The sequence below is a fragment of the Malaclemys terrapin genome, chromosome 1 (genome assembly GCF_027887155.1).
Source record: "Malaclemys terrapin pileata isolate rMalTer1 chromosome 1, rMalTer1.hap1, whole genome shotgun sequence".
NCBI classification, from domain to species: domain Eukaryota; kingdom Metazoa; phylum Chordata; order Testudines; family Emydidae; genus Malaclemys; species Malaclemys terrapin.
The window spans coordinates 118631758-118653849 of NC_071505.1; the positions used below are offsets into that span (position 1 = coordinate 118631758).

Consider the following 22092-nt stretch of genomic DNA (forward strand, 5'->3'; position numbering starts at 1 on the left):
GTTCATGGTGCAGTGGTATCCTCTTCAATTAAAAACAAAACAATTCCACGTACTCGGCGCTAAATGGAAGCCTTTTTGGCAAACTCGGCACAGAAGCCAGGTACTGAATGAGTCAGTAAAGCTGTGCTACTTTCCCTCACCTTGAAGTGCTCTCTTTAGGTCAGGGTTGATGCTTGTGGCTGCATTGTTGTTTCCTGGACTGTACCATTTTGTTGATCAATAGAGGACTTTAGTCCTTGGTGCTTTCGATCTGACATCCTTTGGCACCAAATTATTTAAATAGTAATAATAAACATAATTAATTAAGTAAATACATCTCTCTATGGGACTGATCCAAAGCTTGTTAAAAACAATGGATAGACTCCTATTGACCCCAATGAGCTTTGTATCAGAACCTATGAACATTTCCTGTTGTAACTTGCTTATGTTTTGTGAGCTGCCCCATTAGCACTAGAGCCTTTTATATTCCTTCTTTCCTTTGACTTGAGCTTTGTCTACATTAGAGTTTTAGTTGCTGCTGGTGTAGCTGTACCAGTGCAAACCCCTAGTATAGAAGAGCTACACTAACATAAACTGTGGTTTAAAAACCCATTATAGGCAAACTCTTGTATTTGCCCTGTTGCTGAGCTTTGAAGACTTCTTGATGATGATAAGAAGTAATAATTATAATATTGCTCATAGTTTTCTGTAGTTTGACCAGTTCCAGTTTTGAGGCAATTTTTGGATTGCTTAGAAAAATACATAAATACAAATAATTTGCCAGGCAAGATCTTGAGCAAGAAAGCTTTGAATGGAATGGCAGTGTGTAGTTTGAGTTGTAAACAACATAGATTAATTGTGGCTTAAAAGGATTCAGCCAAAGTGAGTTGTAGTTAAAAGGATTTGGTGGACCGTTGGGTACAGATAGGAAACAGTTTGGAGGTTGCAAGGTTTCCTTTAATGTGGCTATGCATAGGCAGTATATCCAGACAGCTACAGACTATTTAATTACACCCTCCTTCCTAGTGCTCTTGTCTCAGACTCCAGACATTTTTTGTTTGTTTGTTTATTAGTTAATTACCACCTCTGCAATTTAAATGTTGAAAAAATCCTTTCTCCAAAAATGCTTTCAAGCAGGAAAAACTTTAATCCAGTGACATGTCACAGATAGTTAGATTCCCCTTTCCCCCCCAAGCTGTTTTACTCAAGTGTGGCCACTGTAGATCCATTGTGCAGCATTGGAAAGTCACAACTGTGCGTACATTGAGGGTCATAGTCTCATCTGTTTGATGCCTGGCTGTAGGAAATTTCCTTAAACTAATTAGCTTTATCCTATTTGTCTGGACAGTTTAAATAACTCACACTACTGCTCACATCACAGAAAACACAATAATAAATGGTGCTGATTGGTGTCCTTATTGGCAGTCGCACCAGTGAGTCCAAGGATTAAATGGGCAACTTCTTGTCTTTGGAGGCAATCCTTTCATTCAAGTTAAAATACAAGCATACTAGTTCGGCAGAGTGAGGAAGCCTCACTATATTTGCTGTACCTGCTGTGTAGGTAGAGAACCTCAGTTCCAGAAGTGTCACCTTTTACCGGCACTAAATTTGCTTAACTCTAAAAAGTTAGAGAACACCACCAACAGCAGCAACAAAAATTCTTATGAAGCTGCTTTCCCTGCCACATAGATTTAATGCACCCTGATGAGTATTGTCACTCACCCAGAAATTCTCTGGAGAGACCTGATTTGCCACGGGTCTGCTCCATGACTTGAAAGCCTAAACTGCAGGACAATTAAAGAGCACTGCATTCTTTTGGTACTGTTATATCTCCAAACTGTGATGTTATATCAATATATGATGACGGTGCATTCTAACGCAAGGCAGACACAATGTCATTTTGCATACCCATAGCATTTCCACATGAAGGCAATCCCTTCATTCAACACCACAATGAAGTGTTTCTCCTCTTCCCTTCCCCATGATGGGAAACTGACCAATTTCAAATAACGTTTTTCAGATAACCTGATGGGTAAAATTTTCAAAAACACCTAGAAGTTGATGACTTATTTTAAAAAGTGGTGTAGGTACATAGGAGCCTATGTCTCATTGACATTCATTGAGACTTAGGTGATAATGAATTGAATCCCTATATCACTTAGGTATTTGTGAAATTTTTCTTATTTTAATATTTCTTATTTTAAGAAAATCTTTATGCTGCGTGACCCTATTTTTATCTATACTCAAGTTCTGTGATAAATGAGAAGAGTGAGAAATCTTGACATATTAATTATTTAAAAAGGGAACTGTCTTCTAACGGTGGGCCATATTGTACCTCATAAACACCCATTAATGTCCATGGGAGTCAACTCATGGAACAGGAATTGAATAGTGATCTCATAGGTTAAAATAGCTTGTGCCCAATTCTGTCCTCTTGTATACTAAAGCAACCCCATTTGTGTCAGTGGAATTGAATAGGTGTACCTGAGGCCAGAATTTGCCCCAGTTACTAATATTTAATGACAAGCTGGTAACCCTTTGTATGTGATTTCTCTCTCTTTTTTTTTTTTTTTTTTTTTTTTTTGGTTTGTTTCTTTTACTTCAGTAAATGATGGTGAAAACCTCTGTGAAAACCATGGTTTGCTTTAAATTCTAAAAACTCATACTTTATAAATATTCAACATTTTTACAAGGGTGGCTTCTTAAAATATCATAGTGTGGCGTTTCACACCACCCAGAGTAATTCAAGCTGGTTCAGTAGTTTCCATTATAAATCCTGTCTTGTGGTTTAATGTTAACTTGGCCATAAAAACTCACTTCGAGCTGGAAGTTGGCATATGAGTTTTTATCCCTTAAAGTAGTTAATTCTTTTCTTTGGTTTTCATCCATAAATAATGGTGTGAATGGTTATTTTTGGTTGGTTTGTTTTAATTTTTACTATTATTATTTTATAACATAGGTTAGCTGGTTTGCAAATATAAGTCCTGGCCCTGCAAATGCTCAGACCCCAGTTTTGGAAAGCATAACAATGCAGGACAGCACTGGGCACGACACATGTAGTTTTCGACTTCCTGGTGCATGCCTGACCAGAAGAATCTGGTCACAACCTAGTCAGGGATGGTCTCCTGCCCCAAGTGTCCTGTGCACTGTATCGAATGAGCAAGTCGTACGGCTTCCCTTCAGTATCTTTTTGGCATGAATCTCTGTACCTTACCTCTTTGGTTTGGAGGTCCCATTACAGGCGATATACCTGTTCTACCCTAAGTTCAAAGTGGGGCCATTGTTTTAGCAGCTGAGGGTCAATCACTTCACCATTAGCTGTTGCCTGCTGGTTTTAGGCCCAGCTTAGCATCAGGTCATTTCTTTCTTCTCTTACAAAATCTACATCTCTTGCTAGGAGCTCTATGTCTAGAAGATGTGTGATCTCATTGCCCTTCAGGGAAAGGAGAGAGTCTCTCAACTTACTCATAGACTCACAGACTTCAAGGTCAGAAAGGACCATCATGATCATCTAGTCTGACGTCCTGCACATTACAGGGCACAGAACCTCACCCACCCACTCCTGCAATAGACCCCTAACCTCTAGCTGAAGTGCTCAAATCATGGTTTAAAAACATCAAGTTACAGAGAATCCACCATTTATACTAGTTTAAACCTGCAAGTGACCCATGCCCCATGCTGCAGAGGAAGGTGAAAAAACCTCATGGTCTCTGCCAGTCTTCTCTAGGGTCCTCTGATTCACCTAACCCCACCGGTTCTTTGTTCCCAAGGATTCTTGGGCCTCTGAAGTCAGGGTAGTCTCCTCTGGTGGGTGATTGCTCCCGTCTTTTGACTGTCCCAAAGTATCTACAATCTCCAACCAGAATGACTGAGTATGTGAAGGTAGATGTTAATGCCACAAAGAGGTTTTCTCTGTTTCCCCACTGGCAGTTGTATTTCCCTGGTGGGGTAAATGCAGTGTTGTTGTAGCTGTGTTGGGCCCAGGATACTAGAGAGACAAGGTGGGTGAGGTCATATCTTTTGATGGACACATTGGTGAGAGAGACAAGCTTTTGAGCTACAGAGTTCTTCTTCAGGTCTGGGAAAGGTTCTCTGAGCATCACAGCTAAATACAAGGTGTAACAGATTGTTTATCATGGGTAGTTATTATATGTTCTATGGACCATTCAAGGTGGAGTGGCCCATTAACATCTCGGCAGTCATAGGACAAAAAATGGGAGGTTACTGAGTTACAGATTGTTTTAGTAAGCCATAAGTCCAGTGTTTCTGTTCAGTCCATGATTTTTAGAGTCTAGCAGAGTTATGAATTTAAGCTCCTAGGCTCGCCTTTTGAAAGTGTTGTGCCAGGTTTCCTTTGAGGATGAGGACTGATACGTCAGATGTAGAGTGATCGCTTTATGATAGCATGTTTTTGTCTTCTATCAATTTCCTCTGTGAGTTCATTTGAAAGGTTTAAACCTTTTTTCCGCAACTCCCTTTGGCCGGGAATGAGATACCCAAATACCCCCCAAAAACCTTCAATACAGAAATAAAACCCCCTCTGACTGTACACCCCTAGTTGTCACCTAACATCCTATATATATAATGTTTGGAACCATGGATTTGCCATATTAGTTCAGATCAGTGGCCTTTTAAACCTCTGGCAGTGTCTAATGCTTGATGAGGTTGGAAGAGCTTGCAACAAAGAAGAATGTGAAGAAAAAAAAAAAAACCAGTGTACCTAGTTAAATGTATACCATACCATACATTACATCAATGGGGAAAATTCCTACCCATCATTGCAGGCAATCAGCTTATGCCTGAAGCATAAGGCTTGATCACTTTTATTCTAGCACCCATAACTTCAAACATTATTATTGGTCATAAAATTACCCAACCTCTGTGGAAATCCAACCAGTCATAATATTTGATTCTGTAACTTTAAAAAAAATAAATAATAATAAGGTTGCAGTGCAAAACAACCCAACGAAAGTCTAAAGATGAAATCCATCTTTAAATTTAGGAATTGCACCTATAAATGCACATATACTGCATTTGAGTGATTTTGCTGTTTGTGTTTATAAGACAGCTTAATATCTGCATGTCAAGTTTGACTTTGAATTTGCTCATTTTTGGTGGTTTATGTGTAATCACCAACATAACATTAACATTGCTTTAAACATGTTGTTGTATACTTTAATATTGTATAAATTTTGCTCTGACAATCAAATGTGAGGTTGAGTGTGATGGGGCTAGAGGGTAATATCTCATTCAAGCGCATTTTTTGTTATCATTGAAAACTATGGTAATGTATTTGATTATTCTTATCTGTACTTCTATGTATGTGGTTATCTTTTTTATTTTCATCCTCATACATATCTATAGTGCTGTCTAGATCTGGAAGATTTGATTTGTTGGATGCGTTGAAAGAATAGAAAAACTGATTTTGTGTTGTATTATATTTTTCTGCAGTCTTCTTGTAGACCTTGAAATTGAAGCTGACATATTTGTAAATATGATTTTCTTCCTTAGATCTTTTGAAAGTTGATTTTCTCTGTAGGTAAATTAACCTGTGATTCTAACAGTGACTCTGGCAAAATCAACACAGTAGGATATCGATACAAGAATCCTTCAGAGCTCTGGGTTAATAATAATTCCAGTGTAGCCTTTTGTGTGAATCTATCAAGCGGCTAATTGTATTTAATATAATTAGCCAAGAATGAGCTTTGCATAGGAATATGGAGCAACCCTCATAGAGGGCTAAGTATTTTGGTGGAGTGAAGTGAGTGAAGAGATACTCATCCTATTCCTGATATGTGAGTTAAAATGGTCAACTGTTTGTTTTTCTGTAGCAGTGTTGAGTCGTAAAACTGGGCAGAATAATTCCAGTGTGCAGAACCACAGATATTTTTTGAGCAATGATGACTCTTTCAGAACAACTTTTTCTTATTGAAAGCTGAAACTTTGTTTGCTCTGTGCAGATATTAAAAACCCAATTGTAGTTGTTGTAATACTGAAAATTTGACACTCCTTGGGCAGAATTTCCCCTTACCTATTGCTGTTCAGCATGCTGCATGTCAACTGGCTTCAGCTTTCTTCCCCAGAGAGCTGTGTGTGTGGGTGCGTATATACACATAGAGAAAGTTTATGAAGCAATTTGGATCCTACAGTATGAAAAGCAGTATATACACCTCTACCTCAATATAACGCTGTCCTCGGGAGCCAAAAAATCTTACCGCGTTATCGGTGAAACCGCGTTATATTGAACTTGCTTTGATCCACCGGAGTGCGCAGCCCTGACCCCCCCCCAAGCACTGCTTTACCGCATTATATCCAAATTCGTGTTATATCGGGTCGCGTTATATAGAGGTAGCAGTGTACTTGTAAATGTGCTTTAGTTTCCCTCTCTGTAAGATGGGGATAACAATGCCTACCTTCCAGGAATGTTGTTGGGATTAATTTGTTCATATTCATTACACACTCTGAGTTGGAATAAAAGAGAAAATTATTCGTATTAATGATACGTATATTTAATTATTTTATGGGAATAATAATTAATAAATATTATTATATGGATGTATGCAGATGTTGGCCAGATGAGCAGTGTGAATTTCTTCTGAAAATGGAATAGTACATGCTTAAGACTATACATTCCATTTATTTTCAAGAGACTAAATAATACACGATGGTGTGCCTCCACACTGCCGTAGATTAGGCCATACATGACTTGTTGCTACTTGCGTCATAATGGAGCAGACAGGCAGTAGGCTAATGGCTGTCTTAATTGTAGGGTAGGGCAATATATATTTGAAAACTTTAACTCCACCCAGGCCACATTTTTACAAGCGCCCTGGTACTAGTGAGTTATGTTATCGAATCTTGAGTCATTGGGGGCTAGTCTTTGGAATGCAGTCTCATTACATTAGACACTTAGATTCCATACCGGTAATTTACAGTCAGATTCTATAGAAAATGCTGAAATAGGGCTGTTCCAGTCAAATCCATTTAGGAGAGCTGGTATTTCAGTTTTAGACTATGAATACGGTGATACTCACAAATCTGGAAATGTTTTCATGAAAATTATTGCAAAATGGAAAATTTTCACTTATCTTCATCAAAAAATTTAAAACTCTGAAATTTTTGACCAGCTATATTCACCATCCATGTACAATAGCCACCATTTAAGTCTTAGAACACAAATATGTAATGGTAAATATACTGACTATGGAGAGATTGTGCTATGCAGTCTCCCCTGCCGATGCAGTCTCCCCTTCAAAAAGTGCTCTATGTAACCCCCATGCTCCATACATGCACACCGCCAAATAATTAACCCTCCTGAAGCCTCAAACGTTCCCCAGTCCCCTTTCACTTTCCAAATACATTGACAATCTAACCACCCACCCCACACACACCAGATGCTATACCCTCCCTCAGTCCACCTCTCCTCTGGAAAGTACTTCCAACTGCTGATTCCTACCATGTGGGAAGCCCTCTCTTAGTCCACCTTGTAAGCATCCTTTCCAGCTGCTGTATCCTCTTGCTATCCTCCCCCTCCCCCAATAGCCTGGTTCTGACTTTCCTTCACATCTATCAAATCTTATCACTATTCCGCCCCGTGACAAATTCCCTGTTCCTATCTGTTCCCCAATACAAGCGTCTGGTCCCAGCCTCTCTCCCTCCCTCCCGCTAACCCTCTCTACCATTAATCCTCTCTGTATTGCCACCTCTACCAAACAAGCATCCTAAACACTCCAGACTTCTCGGGTAGCTTGCATACTCTTTGGGAGGCAAGGAAGTGTCTTCATCTTTGCTTGGAAAAGCAGCTAGCTAGCACTTGGTTGGTGCTACCACAATAAGCATAATAGAAGATGATGATAATAGCCATTCCACCCTGGTACCAAATACAACTCAGAACCAGTGTTTTCCAGGTTACGCCACTTTGAATAAGGATTTTTTTGCAAATGGCAACTAATCCTTTCACTACAATCTCATAAATATCTTGCTATAATTTAAAATCTGAGTATAATATTTGTATCATTTTTCTAGTTTTTATTAGCATACAAAAGTGCTGATATACGGAAGTGTCTGTGATTGATCAGTAGATAGAAGGCAGTGGCTTATTTCTTAAATAAATAAATATTGCATTTTATCACACAGTAATGTGTTCCCTCTGTTAATTGCTTTAAATTGCTATGTTAGCTTTAGGTGTTCCCAGTGAGGGGGATAATGATGAGTGTGATGATCTTACTTTCAGGTACTGATGTTTATCAGCTGCAGAAAATGTGCATTGAAGCAAATATAGGGCACATTCTGCCCTTGCATTCACATATATAGCTCCCACTGGACCAAATTCATCCTGGTGTAACTTGAATTAAGTTACACCAGGGATGAATTTGGCCTTAAACATCAGTGCATGCATCTGAGAGAAATTTTGTCCACAGATGTCAGTTCTTAATGCCAATTCTGGGGCTTACATTGATGCATGTCCTCAAAAGTCCATTTGAACTTGTGTTTAGATAAGGGCAAGATGTGCAGCAACAAATCTGAGGTTGTGGTGGTGAAGGCAAAGTCTCTTTATTAAATAAATAAATACAGTAATGTTTGGGACTGTTGTTTAAGCAGTGGTGGTTTAGAGACTGTCCTCAACAATGGTAATCCTAGCAATTTTAGTCAACCAACTAGTATTTGTACACAACATGGAAGAGAAAAAAAATCAACAAGGCATCAGATATAGTTTTGAGATTCCAGAGGGTTATTATAAACAGCAAATGCCTACACAAGCTTCAGCCACACCTCTGACTGCAGTGCAGACATATCCTAAAAGGAGGATGCACGAGAGAAGAGTCTAGCACCAACAGGTTGCTATATCAGATTGCCATAGTCATAGCCACTGATTTATCCGTGCTGCCTTTCAGTATTCTACAATAATGATCTAAAACATTACAACCTGCAACAGCGTTCCTACAGCCTTTGCTATAGAAGAATGTTTGGGGAGTGCGGGGGAGAGTTTGTTTTAAAATATGGATGGGGGGAGGAATACCAGAATTATTTAGAAATCTGTTTTATTTTGAGGCTGAATCCACACATTAGTAAGATGATGATGGCTAGTCTTATAGAATTCACATATTCATTACCCTCACAGGTCACCTTGGTATATAGTGAAGCTGGTGGCAAGACGCAATTTTGAGCTGTCTGGAATCCTCAGGTTTCTTTATCACTTTCTGTCTGGCTTCAGGCCTGGGTATGGCATGGAGATTGCACTAGTCTTGTTGGTTGGTGATCTCTTTTCTAGTGTGGACAGTATCCAGATATGACAGCAGCCTTTGAACCCGTTGCCAGGAGGCTTTGCTCAATTGCCAGTGGTGTCTTTTTGAGGTAGATGGTCCTGAGTTTCCTCCCCGGGGGGTCCCAGAACAATTTGGGGCAATTGTTCACCTGCCATGAGGAATGCTGTAGAAAGTTCTGCTTCGTTGCTCTTCCTGTTCAAAGTGCATAAGAAGTCACTTAGGAGATGGACAATTCCAGCTGTGGTATGGGTCATCAAAAAACAAAGCAAAGAACGGGTGAAGCGGTGGATGTGGTATACCTAGACTTTAGTAAGGCATTTGATACGGTCTCGCATGATATTCTTATCGATAAACTAGGCAAATACAAATTAGATGGGGCTACTATAAGGTGGGTGCATAACTGGCTGGATAATCGTACTCAGAGAGTTGTTATTAATGGTTCCCAATCCTGCTGGAAAGGCGTAACGAGTGGGGTACCGCAGGGGTCTGTTTTGGGACCGGCTCTGTTCAATATCTTCATCAACGACTTAGATATTGGCATAGAAAGTACGCTTATTAAGTTTGCGGATGATACCAAACTGGGAGGGATTGCAACTACTTTGGAGGACAGGGTCATAATTCAAAATGATCTGGACAAATTGGAGAAATGGTCTGAGTTAAACAGGATGAAGTTTAACAAAGACAAATGCAAAGTGCTCCACTTAGGAAGGAAAAATCAATTTCACACATACAGAATGGGAAAAGACTGTCTAGGAAGGAGTACGGCAGAAAGGGATCTAGGGGTTATAGTGGACCACAAGCTAAATATGAGTCAACAGTGTGATGCTGTTGCAAAAAAAGCAAACATGATTCTGGGATGCATTAACAGGTGTGTTGTGAGCAAGACACAAGAAGTCATTCTTCCGCTCTACTCTGCTCTGGTTAGGCCTCAGCTGGAGTATTGTGTCCAGTTCTGGGCGCCGCATTTTAAAAAAGATGTGGAGAAACTGGAAAGGGTCCAAAGAAGAGCAACAAGAATGATTAAAGGTCTTGAGAACATGACCTATGAAGGAAGGCTGAAAGAATTGGGTTTGTTTAGTTTGGAAAAGAGAAGACTGAGAGGGGACATGATAGCAGTTTTCAGGTATATAAAAGGGTGTCATAAGGAGGAGGGAGAGAACTTGTTCACCTTAGCCTCTAAGGATAGAACCAGAAACAATGGGTTTAAACTGCAGCAAGGGAGGTCTAGATTGGACATTAGGAAAAAGTTCCTAACTGTCAGGGTGGTTAAACACTGGAACAAATTGCCTAGGGAGGTTGTGGAATCTCCGTCTCTGGAGATATTTAAGAGTAGGTTAGATAAATGTCTATTAGGGATGGTCTAGGCAGTATTTGGTCCTGCCATGCGGGCAGGGGACTGGACTCGATGACCTCTCGAGGTCCCTTCCAGTCCTATAATCTATGAAAAACCCAACAACTGTGTCTAGATGTATCTCTAGGTCTTATTTTCTTTAGTTCTGAAGATGTCGTCTCTTTGCTTTCTTGTCTGTGATCAAGTGTGAGATGTGGTTGAGAGAAAAAAAAATCTGAAACTTAATTAGGTGAGACAGCGGTGATACCAGTGGATTTGGAAAGGATCTTAGGGAGTGGGAAGGGTGATTGCAGAACCCTTATTGTGAGGGGTTTTTCTATTCTTTCTCCAAGAAGTTCATAATTTGGGGAGTGCTTCTGATTCATTACCTGCTCCAGGAGTTTCAGAGGGCATTGATGGGCAAAACTGCATTTTTCCATCTGCGTTTGGTTGGATGACTGAAGCATTTCCTCTCAGATCTGGACCCCACCAGTAATCCTTGTCACAGTGATTTGTAGATGAGATTACTACTATAAATTCTATATGGGACTACACTTGGAAATCACTAAGAAGATAATCGCTGTTGCAGAATGCATCTGCTTTCCTGTTTGATAGAATTAGCCACAGGAACATACCAGACATATTCTTTTACACCTGCCCTGATTTCTTATTTACCTCCAGGTACAACTCAAGATATTGACTTTGACCCATAAAGCACTAAAATGTTTTAGTCCCTGGACCAGGACTCAGGAGACCCGGATTCTATTTCCAGCTTTGTCATGGCCTTCTGGGTGACCTTGGGCAAATCACTTCTTCTCTCTGTGCCACAAGTTCCCCATTTGTAAGATGGGATAATAATGCTGACCTCCCTTGTAAAATGCTTTGAGTTGTACTGATGAAAAACACCATATAAGATCTAGGCATTATTATTTCTCCTCCATAAACTGCCTCATCAGTTCTAAGCAACTGGGGCCCTCACAGTAACAGCTCTAGATTTAATTGTGTAGGAGCGGCTAACAGGGCATTCTCATGTGTGGATTTCACTTCCCCAAACTGCTCCGACTGAGTCTGAGTTTGTTGATATTTAAGGTAGGATACAAGATTTTTCTCACAGGCATTCATGTGAGACTGGTGATGGGAGGGTTGATGTTTGCTTGCTTTGGGGCTTTTTAGGGGTGTGTTTAAATACTGAGCCAGACTCTTAGTTGGTGTAAAGCATCATAGCTCTATTGATATTAGTGGAATGGATCTGATTTACACCGGCTGAGGATGTGGCCCTTGTTACTTTTTAATTATGTACAAGCATTTTTAGGAGTATAATTGGGAACATTTTAAATATCAAATACTAAATAAACTCTTGTTATATAGTGTAGAGAAGAAAATTATGTTTCGCTAATTATGTTAATTGAAAAGTCACAAATAAATCCCACATTAGGTGTTGGTATCCTTTCTGTTTATACAAACACTTGCTTAATATACTCTATCCATGGTCATCTGCTTAAGATTTCTTGGTATTCCAGCATTCTCCCTCTCTCCATCAAGGACCGATAATATTGAAAGCAAAAGGCCTGCCACTAGCTTTAATGAGCTTTGAATCAGGTCTTAGAGGAATGCCCCCAAAACCCTGCAGGGACGTCACTTAGGGTTGTGATCTCACTCTGTATAAAACCCACTTTGTATAAAAACAGAATTTCCCTATGTACTTTAACTGGCCCTAATTAAGTGTTCTTTTTTGTTTGTTTGTTTCAGCTTGTAGCATAGCCTTGCTTTACAAAACACTCTATGGTGCAGTGTTGGTTTTTTAGTTATCAATATTAGAACATACAGTTCAATAAAGCAAAGCTATATATATCACACTTAATGGGTTAGAATTTTTAAAATGTATTAAAAATAATATGTGACTGTAGAGCCTCAAAACTGTCTCTTTGCAGTGGGATTGCTATTTTCCCCCTTGTTTTTATCATCTGAAATACTTTTTTTTTTTTTTTTTTTTTTTTTTTAAATGATGGATAGAGAGGAATGGCTCAAAGGCCTAGAAACTAGGAGAAACAAGTTACAAAAGTACAGCAGATACACTGACTAATAAGAATGAGTCCCCAAAATTCAGAAGGACTTTGAGTGGATTGGAACCAGGGGACAAGTAGACCATATAGGGAAATAGAAAACATACTATGGAAGTCCTGCATCTTCTTTTTTTTTCTCCTTTCTCCCAGGTAGAAGCTGGTGCCGTAGTTTTTAACAATCAGCCCTTCTGTGTATGTGTGTTTTCCTTCCTTCCATGTTGTTTCATAGTTATCTGTTAGTAACAGCAGTATTATTACACACAGATTAGAAGACAGGCGGCTTTTAGGCTCCCTGACAGTTGGCCAGAGCAGAGATTAGAGATAAAACTTAATCCCATGAGGTAATAGCAAAAAAAGAGTACAAAGACATGAGATGAGCCGATAATGGTTTGTTTAGGTAAGAAGGCTTCGCTTCGCATGGTGATTGGCTCTCTCTCTGTAGTGCACTGAATGATAGTTTCCCAAATCCTTTTTGAGGTTTCTAACGTTTAGCAGTGGTCTGGAGAGAGGACTAGGGGGAAAAAATGGCAACCAGCAGTGGTAAAAATAATAAAATCTTTATAACCATAAATGGAAGTTGCTGGACCATGGGGGAGATGAGGGATGTTTTCTTCCATAACTGCAGGGCTGCTAGTCAGTTAGCATTTGAATTGAGGGAGATTAAAACAATTCCCAGCGAAGGCTGATAATATCTGTGTGCGTGTGTACATTTCTTGTAAAAGAACAATAGCTTAAAATGTGAATTTAGAATGTAAGATTAATGTGACAGAGCTGTCTGGTTAAATATGCAACATTAAAGAAAAATTAAAGGCAAGATAATCTAAAGGGTGAAGTTATATCTGTGTGAGTGTATGCATGTTTGTTCCATCATGGTTTTTTGAGTCTGAATTGATTTGCATTGAAAGGAAGAGTGGTTGCAAAAACTTCCTTGAAATTCCCATATTTAGGAATGCTCTTCAATCAGCAAAATGTGACAAATAAAATTCAGATAAACCATCTTTTTACAATCAAGTTATTGGGGAATATTCAACAGAAAGTTAGGAGCATGATTACTTCAATACAGCCCTCTCATTTTACAACTAACACAGATAAGTTTGTGTTTGAAACAGACGTTGTCTAACTGACCACTGACAATTTAGCACTTCTCTGCAGTGTCAGAATTGCAAAGAGGTGGAAACTCACCTGGCTTTTAAGCAATCACTTTTCAGTCTGGCTTTTAAGCAATCACTAATGAAACCTATTCAACACAGCCCCTGGCGTATAATAAGGATATAGTCTTGGAATGACTGATTAAAAGACTAACGTTGTTGCACCTGCCTGAGAGCTGGCTGCCTGTAACGTCAGAATAAAACAGAACTGTAATAGGAATGTAGACTGAGTGTATTAAAGCACATGTCCATCACACATAAGAAGGAAACAGTTTTTACTCTCAGACTTTGTTTGTTTTTAAGCTCTTACCCTTTTTTGGAAAACTTTTGAAAACTGCGGGAATAGTTTGAAAGCCAAAATGTACAGATATAAATGGTACATCTCCAGAATGGCCAGAAAGATTTGTTTCATTCAGGCACGTCTTTCTTTAATCTCACAATCCCTTTAGTTCCAGAGATATGGCAAGAATCCATTTCAGGTAGTCACAAAAATCCAACCCTGTTTTTGTCTGTCTGGGACTGAATATCTAACAGTTAACTACACATTCACTTGGAACATTCCTCAAATTAATTTGTTTGCTTACCTCAAATAGATTCTGGATATAACACAGGAAGGAGATTAACTGGTTAAGAATATGAACCAACCCCAAATTTCACCCTAAACTTAGACTACCTTTCAGTTCAGTGCCAGCGTTGCTCTACAAATTGGTATCATGACTGCTCTGGTAGAGATGCACCCATGTTTTCAGGAAACAACATTTACCTCCAAATGTAGAAGTATAGATGTGTTTTATGTACTAGATAGCAACATGCCATAACCTTCTGATATTGTCGTGTCAAGCAATGCTGACTGAGAAACATGAGGTGAAATCCTGACCCTGTTGACAGGGCCGGCTTTAGGAAGTGCGGGGCCCGATTTGAACAGTTTCGACGGGGCCCTGACAGGGATGACTAAAAAAAAAAAAAAACCACATTAAAAAAAACACGTGGGGCTTGTACTCACCGGGCCGCGCTCCTAGTCTTTGGCGGAGGGTCCTTCACTCGCTCCGGGTCTTCAGCGGCACTGAAGGACCCGCTGCCAAAGTGCCGCCAAAGACCCGGAGCGAGTGAAGGACCCGCTGCCAAAGACCTGGAGCGCCGCCGGGTGAGTAAAAATTAAAAAGGTGCCTCTAGCCAGGGAAGGGATTCTCTGCTACTTGCCCCCCACTCTGGGTGACCCTGCCACTGGGCGCGGGGCCCTCTTAAGCGCGGGGCCCGATTCGGGGGAATTGGTGGAATTGGCCTAAAGCCGGCCCTGCCTGTTGAAGTCAATGGGAGGTTTCTCATCGACTTAATGGTGCGAGGATTTTATCCATGGAAGTGTCACTTTAAGGGGCAGGACATTAGAGAGTGCCATATTGTAAGATGGATTCAGCTTCAGGCATTTCTGAGATCATTTCTAGTCTGGAAGGCTGATGACTAGAGCTGGTTGAAAATTTTGGAATTTCAAATTTTTCGTACAGTTAAAAGTGGCTTTTTTTCTTAAAACCTTTGCATAACATGTTACCATTTTCCAATCAGCTCTGGTCTGCTGCTGATGCCATTCCTAATCCCTCTTCATTTCAACTCCTGTAAGCCTGCCAAGGTATCTTTGATTCAGGAACCTCTTGGTACCAGCTGAGACACAAGGACACAAGGAGTGCATAGGATTGTACAGGGATCCCAGAGATCAGATACAGACATAATAGTTCACCAGAAGGTGGCATGTAAGGTCTCTACTGAGAGCCAGTAGCTCACTGGTCATCATAATCATTATGAAATGTATGTACAGATAATACTTAAGGAGCTGTGTGTCTATATTGAAAATTAGGTTCTTAAGGTCTTGGAGTTAAAGCAGGTCACCAGACGGTGACATACCTCAGAAAGGTTCCTTTCAGGCAGGAGATAACAGACACTTATCTCCCTGTCTGGCTATTTGTGCATTTTATGCCTCACACTGTATGCATATTTGTATAGTTAGCCAGGGATTAAGAAAGAGATTGCAAAATCTACAAGGTAAGAAATCTACAGGATGAAACAAACAGCAGGGTGTACCTCTGTTTATGAATAAAGATAATTGATTGTGCTGGTATATTTTGGGGGGCACAGTAACATGTGGAATTCTTCACCTTGGAGGCAGCTGACAGCGTGCTTGTCTCATGAAAGGTGGGTCACAGCCAACTTGGCTGAAAAGCGCTGCAAGGATTTTGGGTGAGCAGTACTCTACAAGATATGAGAGTATCTTGATAATTAAGTCCAGGCTCTAGAATGCGTGTTATGATTTAATTGATGTGTAACCATTTGTTGCCAGTACTTCTACTTGTTGAATAAACTTGGTTTCACTATAAACATACCTACGTGCTGTGTGTGTGAAGCAGAGCGGTGAACTGAGGTGGAACTGGTAAGCTGGGGTACACTGTGTCTTTGGAAGCAGTGAATCTGTGAGCATCCAGTGGACCTGGGGCTGGACATTCCAGGGAGTTACTCTTGGAGTTCAAGGATTGGGATGTGCCATAACTAAGCTGTAAAGTAACAGTGAAGCCTGCAAGGCCTAGCAAGGAGTGCTTGTGTTGCCTGTGGAGTTGGGGAGCTGACCCACAGCAGACATAGACAAGACTTCCTCATGCTAGGGGCTGATGGTAGCAAGGTGCCACACAACCCTGGATATCCCCGGGGAGCATCACGATACCTTGTTTTTGTTTTGTTGTTTACCCTATAGGTCCCATCCCCATTCTCCTCCCTCTCTGAATTAAGTGAGACGTAAAAGGCAAGGTCCACTGAAGGGTGCTCTGCCAAGGAGGTCATTTGCATGAGCTCCTCCAGTCTCTCATCTTGAATAACTCTGCAGCTACTGACTATGGAGCAGGACCCGGTCATCTTCAGATTCCATCAGCCCAGTGTAAAGCCAGGTTACACAACAGCAAGGGCAGTTGATACACTTACAGCTTTATATCATAGGACCACGCTAAAAAATTTGGCCCAAAGTTTTTTTGGGGATTTTTGTTTGTTTGTTTTTATTTTTGTTTTTTTTGGGGGGGAGTGGGGGGTGTCATTAGAACATTTAGAAAAGAGAAAGAAACTGAAGGAAATATTCCAGCCCCTCCACATGCCAATGGAAATGTCATGCTCCTGTCTCCCGTTCAGAGGTAATTCACATTTTGGGTAACAACTCACCATATAATTTGTTTCTAATGGAATTTCATGGTATACATAGCAGGCAGATAATTGGCTTAGAAGTAAATTGATGGGAGGGTTTCTCTCTGGTCTCCCTTTATCATTCGCTGCTGCTATATGTCATTCAGAGACCAACTCAATCAAGAGTCTATTACTGATAGCAGAATAATGTGGCTGCTATAAAGATCTTTTATGATGCAAAAGTGGGCAGTTGAATTGTGCACATTTCAAAAGGGAATGACATAAAAAAGAACAAAAGAAAGAAAGAACTTTCTCTAAATATGAGCTTTTGGACAGGAAGGTGCAGATAATTCCTGGAAAGACTCTTGCTGCAATAACTTTCTTCTTTAGAATCCTAAATTGAAATGGTGGAGTGTCTTGTACATTTTTATTTTTTCCTAGGAAAACATATTCAAAGAAAAGGCTGAGTGGGGCTGCCTTTCCAGTTAGTATGGTAGGGCTTCTTTTGGCATCTTGGAGTTAGAATCCCAGATATTTCTCATGTTCTCTACACCTTCTCCTCTAATTCTTCATCTGCCCTTCTCATTTAGTCTGTTTAAGGCATGACAGAAGGTAATTACCTTATTACCCTGATGTCTAAATTGTGGTTGAAATTTTGACTTTTCCACATTTTCAATATACTCCTTTAATCACCACGTGTGTTACAAGAAATAGCTGTGTGGTTTATGCATGTGGGGTTTGTTTGTATGGAAAGGAAGAGAGGAACTAAAATATCTCAGAAGGATCAGAAATAATACTGGAATGTGGGGTTTTATGTCTCTGTCACTGAAACACTCCATTGTTCGTCTGGAAAAAATGGAAATATTGAACTCTTTAGACCAACATTTCAGTTAAATTCCTACACCAGTTGTTGAAGGATGATGTGTTGTTGCCATTTTAATGTGCCTTTGTCTGGGTGCATGTCTGGATGCTCCCATAATTTCTCCTTCCCTTTTGCACCCTGTTTACTTAAACTCATCAGCCACCAGTCATGCTCACCTTAAGATTCTGTGGTGAAAGCAACTCTCCTTTCTCCTGAACTAGAGATTTAGATCTTGATAATGCTGTTCTAAGTGCTAGCAGGGAAAGCATGCATACACATACTTGGGCTGTGAATACTCCTAGTACCTACCAGTGTGGGTAATAAGAACCAAGACCAGAAAGTCAATTTAGATGTCTACACTGCAGCACAATCTGGTGCCATGAGTCTGCCAGTTGAAACTGACTGATTGAGTTGTATTGCCACTGTTAAAGAAGAAATGTAGATCACTCAAAACGTGAGTATTTTTTTTAAAGCAAATGAAACGCAATTGGGCAAATCCTTACTCATTTAAATGGCCTGTTCTCATAGGAGGCATCCAACTGACTTCACCGGCCCTGTTCCTGTTAATAAGGAGTGCACTACATGTGTGAGTAGAGCTGGGTGAAATTTTATGAATGTTTGAAATTTTGACATATTTCCCCCCCCCCAACCATTCTTTTTCAAAGAACATTTTTGCCACCCGCTCTACATGTGAAGAAGGATCTACAAGCTAGGATCCAACCCGGAAAAATATGTTACCAGCCTTCACAAATGCCATTCCTCAGATTTCACATAACAATCGACCGATCTCAAAAAACCCTCAGAGGTTTGGATAAGCGTTCAAACATTTGGATGCTTTATCCTAATCATGTTGGTCTAGAAATGAGGTTAGAAATGCCACAAGAACAGGCTTTCCTCTATGTAGATATCCTCTATGTCCCGTGTCTGGCACGATCAGAAGTGCCACAGGAATTGCCCTTTTTAAATATTTTCCAGTCCGGCCCAAAATTATGAAGTTCCAAGCCACTGGAAAATCAGTGACAATAAAAAGTTAACTGAGTGCTTTTGTATTTCAAAAAAAGGGTTTCTTTCTTATTTTACTTGAACTCCTTTTTCTATCTCGTAACTACAAAATATCCTGCATTAAATAAAATTAAAGCAGTGTTTGTGAGCAGGGAACAAATCTGTAGCCTGTATGCTTCATGAACTAGTGGTAGCTTCCTCATGTCAGTGTCACAGAGAACATTTCCATATTGTACATCTGTAAGAGTCAGACCATCCTTCTGATGGCAATGTTGTATAGGTAGCCAGCAGTGACTTCATTTTGAATCAACAATGCCCTTCACAGCACCATGCGTTTTGAGACATAGTCATCAGTGCTTCTCACACTGAAGCTACGTAGCTTTTTCAGGCTGCGTAGCATTGAAATAAAAGAGAAAATGTTGATGAGGTTTCTGGAAACAATTTTGCATTAATAGTTTGAAAAAGAGCATTACAGGAGATAAAAATTCAGGGGAACAGCTGAGTACCGGAGGATGGCTATCAAGTCTGTTTCTTATCTTATAATTGTACATATTTCTAAAAAAATAACAGATAGGGATGCGCAAAAGAAAATAATCCCCTGCAAGAAGCCTTAGTTTTAAAAGGGGTGGGTATACTTTTTTTCCAGTATTTGTCATGGTAATTTGTCTATGGGTTACAAGCCAGGATCAGAAGTGTTAAAATAGCACAAGAATAGTTCTCCCTGTGTTAAAAGCTCATCCAGAAGCAAGAAGGATCCTTTGAATGTCTGTTCTAATGCGCTTTCATGAACAGTTTGAGACCCAAGTGATTCAGTGAGTTGGAATAAGGATCCATAATTCTAGTTAATAATCTGAACCTTCAAAGTTTTAAAGGTTTCCCTTTTCTAACAATATAATGTGTTCACCATGGCCGTTAGCTTTAGGGAGCACACAGTTTTGACACTGTTGACTCTTGGCTACTTTTTTTCATACACTGTTGTGTATTCTTGACAGAAACTTGGTTTAGCTTGCAAAGGGAAAAAGAGAGTGAGAGAGACTGTGTGTGAGAGAGAGGTGCCTATATGAAATGCCCCAGAGAGAGAGAGAGAGAGAGGCAAGAATACTGAATGGCAACATTTAGGCATTGACTGTGACATTGTATTTACCTTTTTAATGGATGTATGTAATAAAGTGACATGTAAATGGAGCACAAGGGGAGATATGACACTATATCTGGAAAAGGATAAAACAGTCAGTTGAATACTGGGCTATTATAGCAGTTTGCAAACCTTGGATAAACTCAGTCAGCGGTTGTATAATTGGTTATTCAATCCCGACCCTTGTTCACAGCTCAAAGCCAGGAACACTGAGACCTGTTGCCAATTTGAGTGAATGCAGTGACTGTACTCGGCCGGGGCCTAACACTGGAGCCAGGCCTTTTCCTGTGGGCTGGTTTCCACCATGTCTGGGACTGGCGCAGTGACAGTAGCCCTTTTGTTGTGAAAGGCTGGCTGGTACTCCCCTCCTTTGCAAAATGTCTAACAGCTACACAAATATAAAATAGGAAAAGGGACTTACTGTAGCTTTTCTCTTACTGAGTTAAAACATGGAGGTTTTGAAAGGGAGGTGAGGTCCCACTAATAAGGGAAGCTAGAGCATGATGTGAAAAGTTTTATGGCTAGATAAGGAAAGCGCCGTGATGTCCCAGTGCATAACAAAAGCTGCATGGTGAGATCTAGACTGTCTTGGAGATATGAAACACAAATTGTATTTTCAGGACAAGACATGGTTTTAGTATGTCCTCTTTCCCCTTTTGAAAATTCTCGTAAGACTGTGTGAAAAGGAATCTAAATAAATGTTTAAAGAGCTCTAATGAGCGCTCTAGAAGTTGTCTCTCAGCCTAAGGAGATGGCATTTTATAAGCCAGCTGTGGACCCATTTCATGTCACAGGTACCTCAGCTCTCCTCCCCCCCACCCACCCCTCATGGACATAATTTCCCAATAGACACAGGGCGATATTTACTGAGTGTCCTGACTCAGAGACCAGCTGTTTTTCTTCTAGTAAAATGGTTGATAGAACTAAATGAGAAAGAGTTTTTAATTGTGGTTGATAGTATGACTATTCAGTGATATTCAAAAGATCAGACTTGATGATCTAATAGTCCCTTCTGACCTTAAGCTGTATCAATGAATCTACAGTGTGCTATTCTTTTCTTTTAAAAATAGCTCTTAGCACGTTTCTAGTGTTCAATAGTTAGATCTTGCTCTGTCATAGGATGATGGTTTCCAACTTTAATTTAGTACACTTCCATTATTTTTGCCATTTCGTCATACCTAGAGAACATCACTTCAGAGAAAACGCAGTTATTGTCACAGATTATGCACATCTTTGTAAATTATCAAATAAGATAAAGGCAACAGTTGAAAAATCACAAAGGCAGGAGCTTTGGAGAGGGGGGTAATCTCTTTGCCATCCTGATTTACCCTAGTGCAGAAAAAATAATACAGAGTGGCTTGATTTAATGAAAGGCTGCAATTCAATCAAGAGGTTCTGCTGAGGTCATATAATATAAATGGTTACAGCACCTCTTGACTGAGTTACAGCCTTGATAACTCAGTACTTTGTTGTTATTTATGAGGGTAACTTTTCAAAGCAATCTGCATATCTCCCACTAAAACCTGCTTTGAAAATGTTATTCCATGATGTCATTGAAAAGGATTTTTTCCCCTTTGGTTAGGGGGGAAAAAACAGCTAAATGCAGGGTGGGGGTGGGAGGAGGAGGGAAGGAATGCATTGTTTTAGAATAGAAAATTAATCACTTGGAAATGGATTGCTTATTGTGAAGCAAATGCAGAGTATTGAACTTGTGATACATGAGAAGATCTACAGAAACTCTAGCAGAAGCCTTTAATGGAAAATCCACCCTGCCATCTCATTATAAGTAGAACCCTGGGAGCCAAGTATTCCAAGCAGTAGAGAGAAGGTAGCATTATGAGAAAAAAAATTATAATAATCAGTGTTAATGTAGCTGAGCCTTAATCAGAGTACTGATTTATATTAGAAGTAAGTATCATGTTATCATAGAGACTCTTAAAATTTAGGTGTGGATTATAAACAGTTTGAATGTTTATCTGAGCAGGACATGACATAACTTCCTCTTGGTGAAACTCAAAATGCTTAGTGGTCAGAGCTGCTTGGAGTCCATGGAAGCCTGCTCTCGTTAATTTTAGAAATTACCACTCAACATATATCTCATAATCTTAATCCCCCAAATATTCTGGTTCGGATTACAATACAATATTGTATGCA

At 39.9% G+C, this 22092-nt stretch overlaps 1 protein-coding gene across 9 annotated transcripts in view; it reads left to right on the forward strand.

Annotated features, from left to right (window-relative positions):
* The window catches only part of SOX5 (SRY-box transcription factor 5), an 822966-nt gene that overhangs the window by 579409 nt on the left and 221465 nt on the right, over positions 1 to 22092 (forward strand). The gene's annotated exons all lie outside the window — the stretch shown is intronic.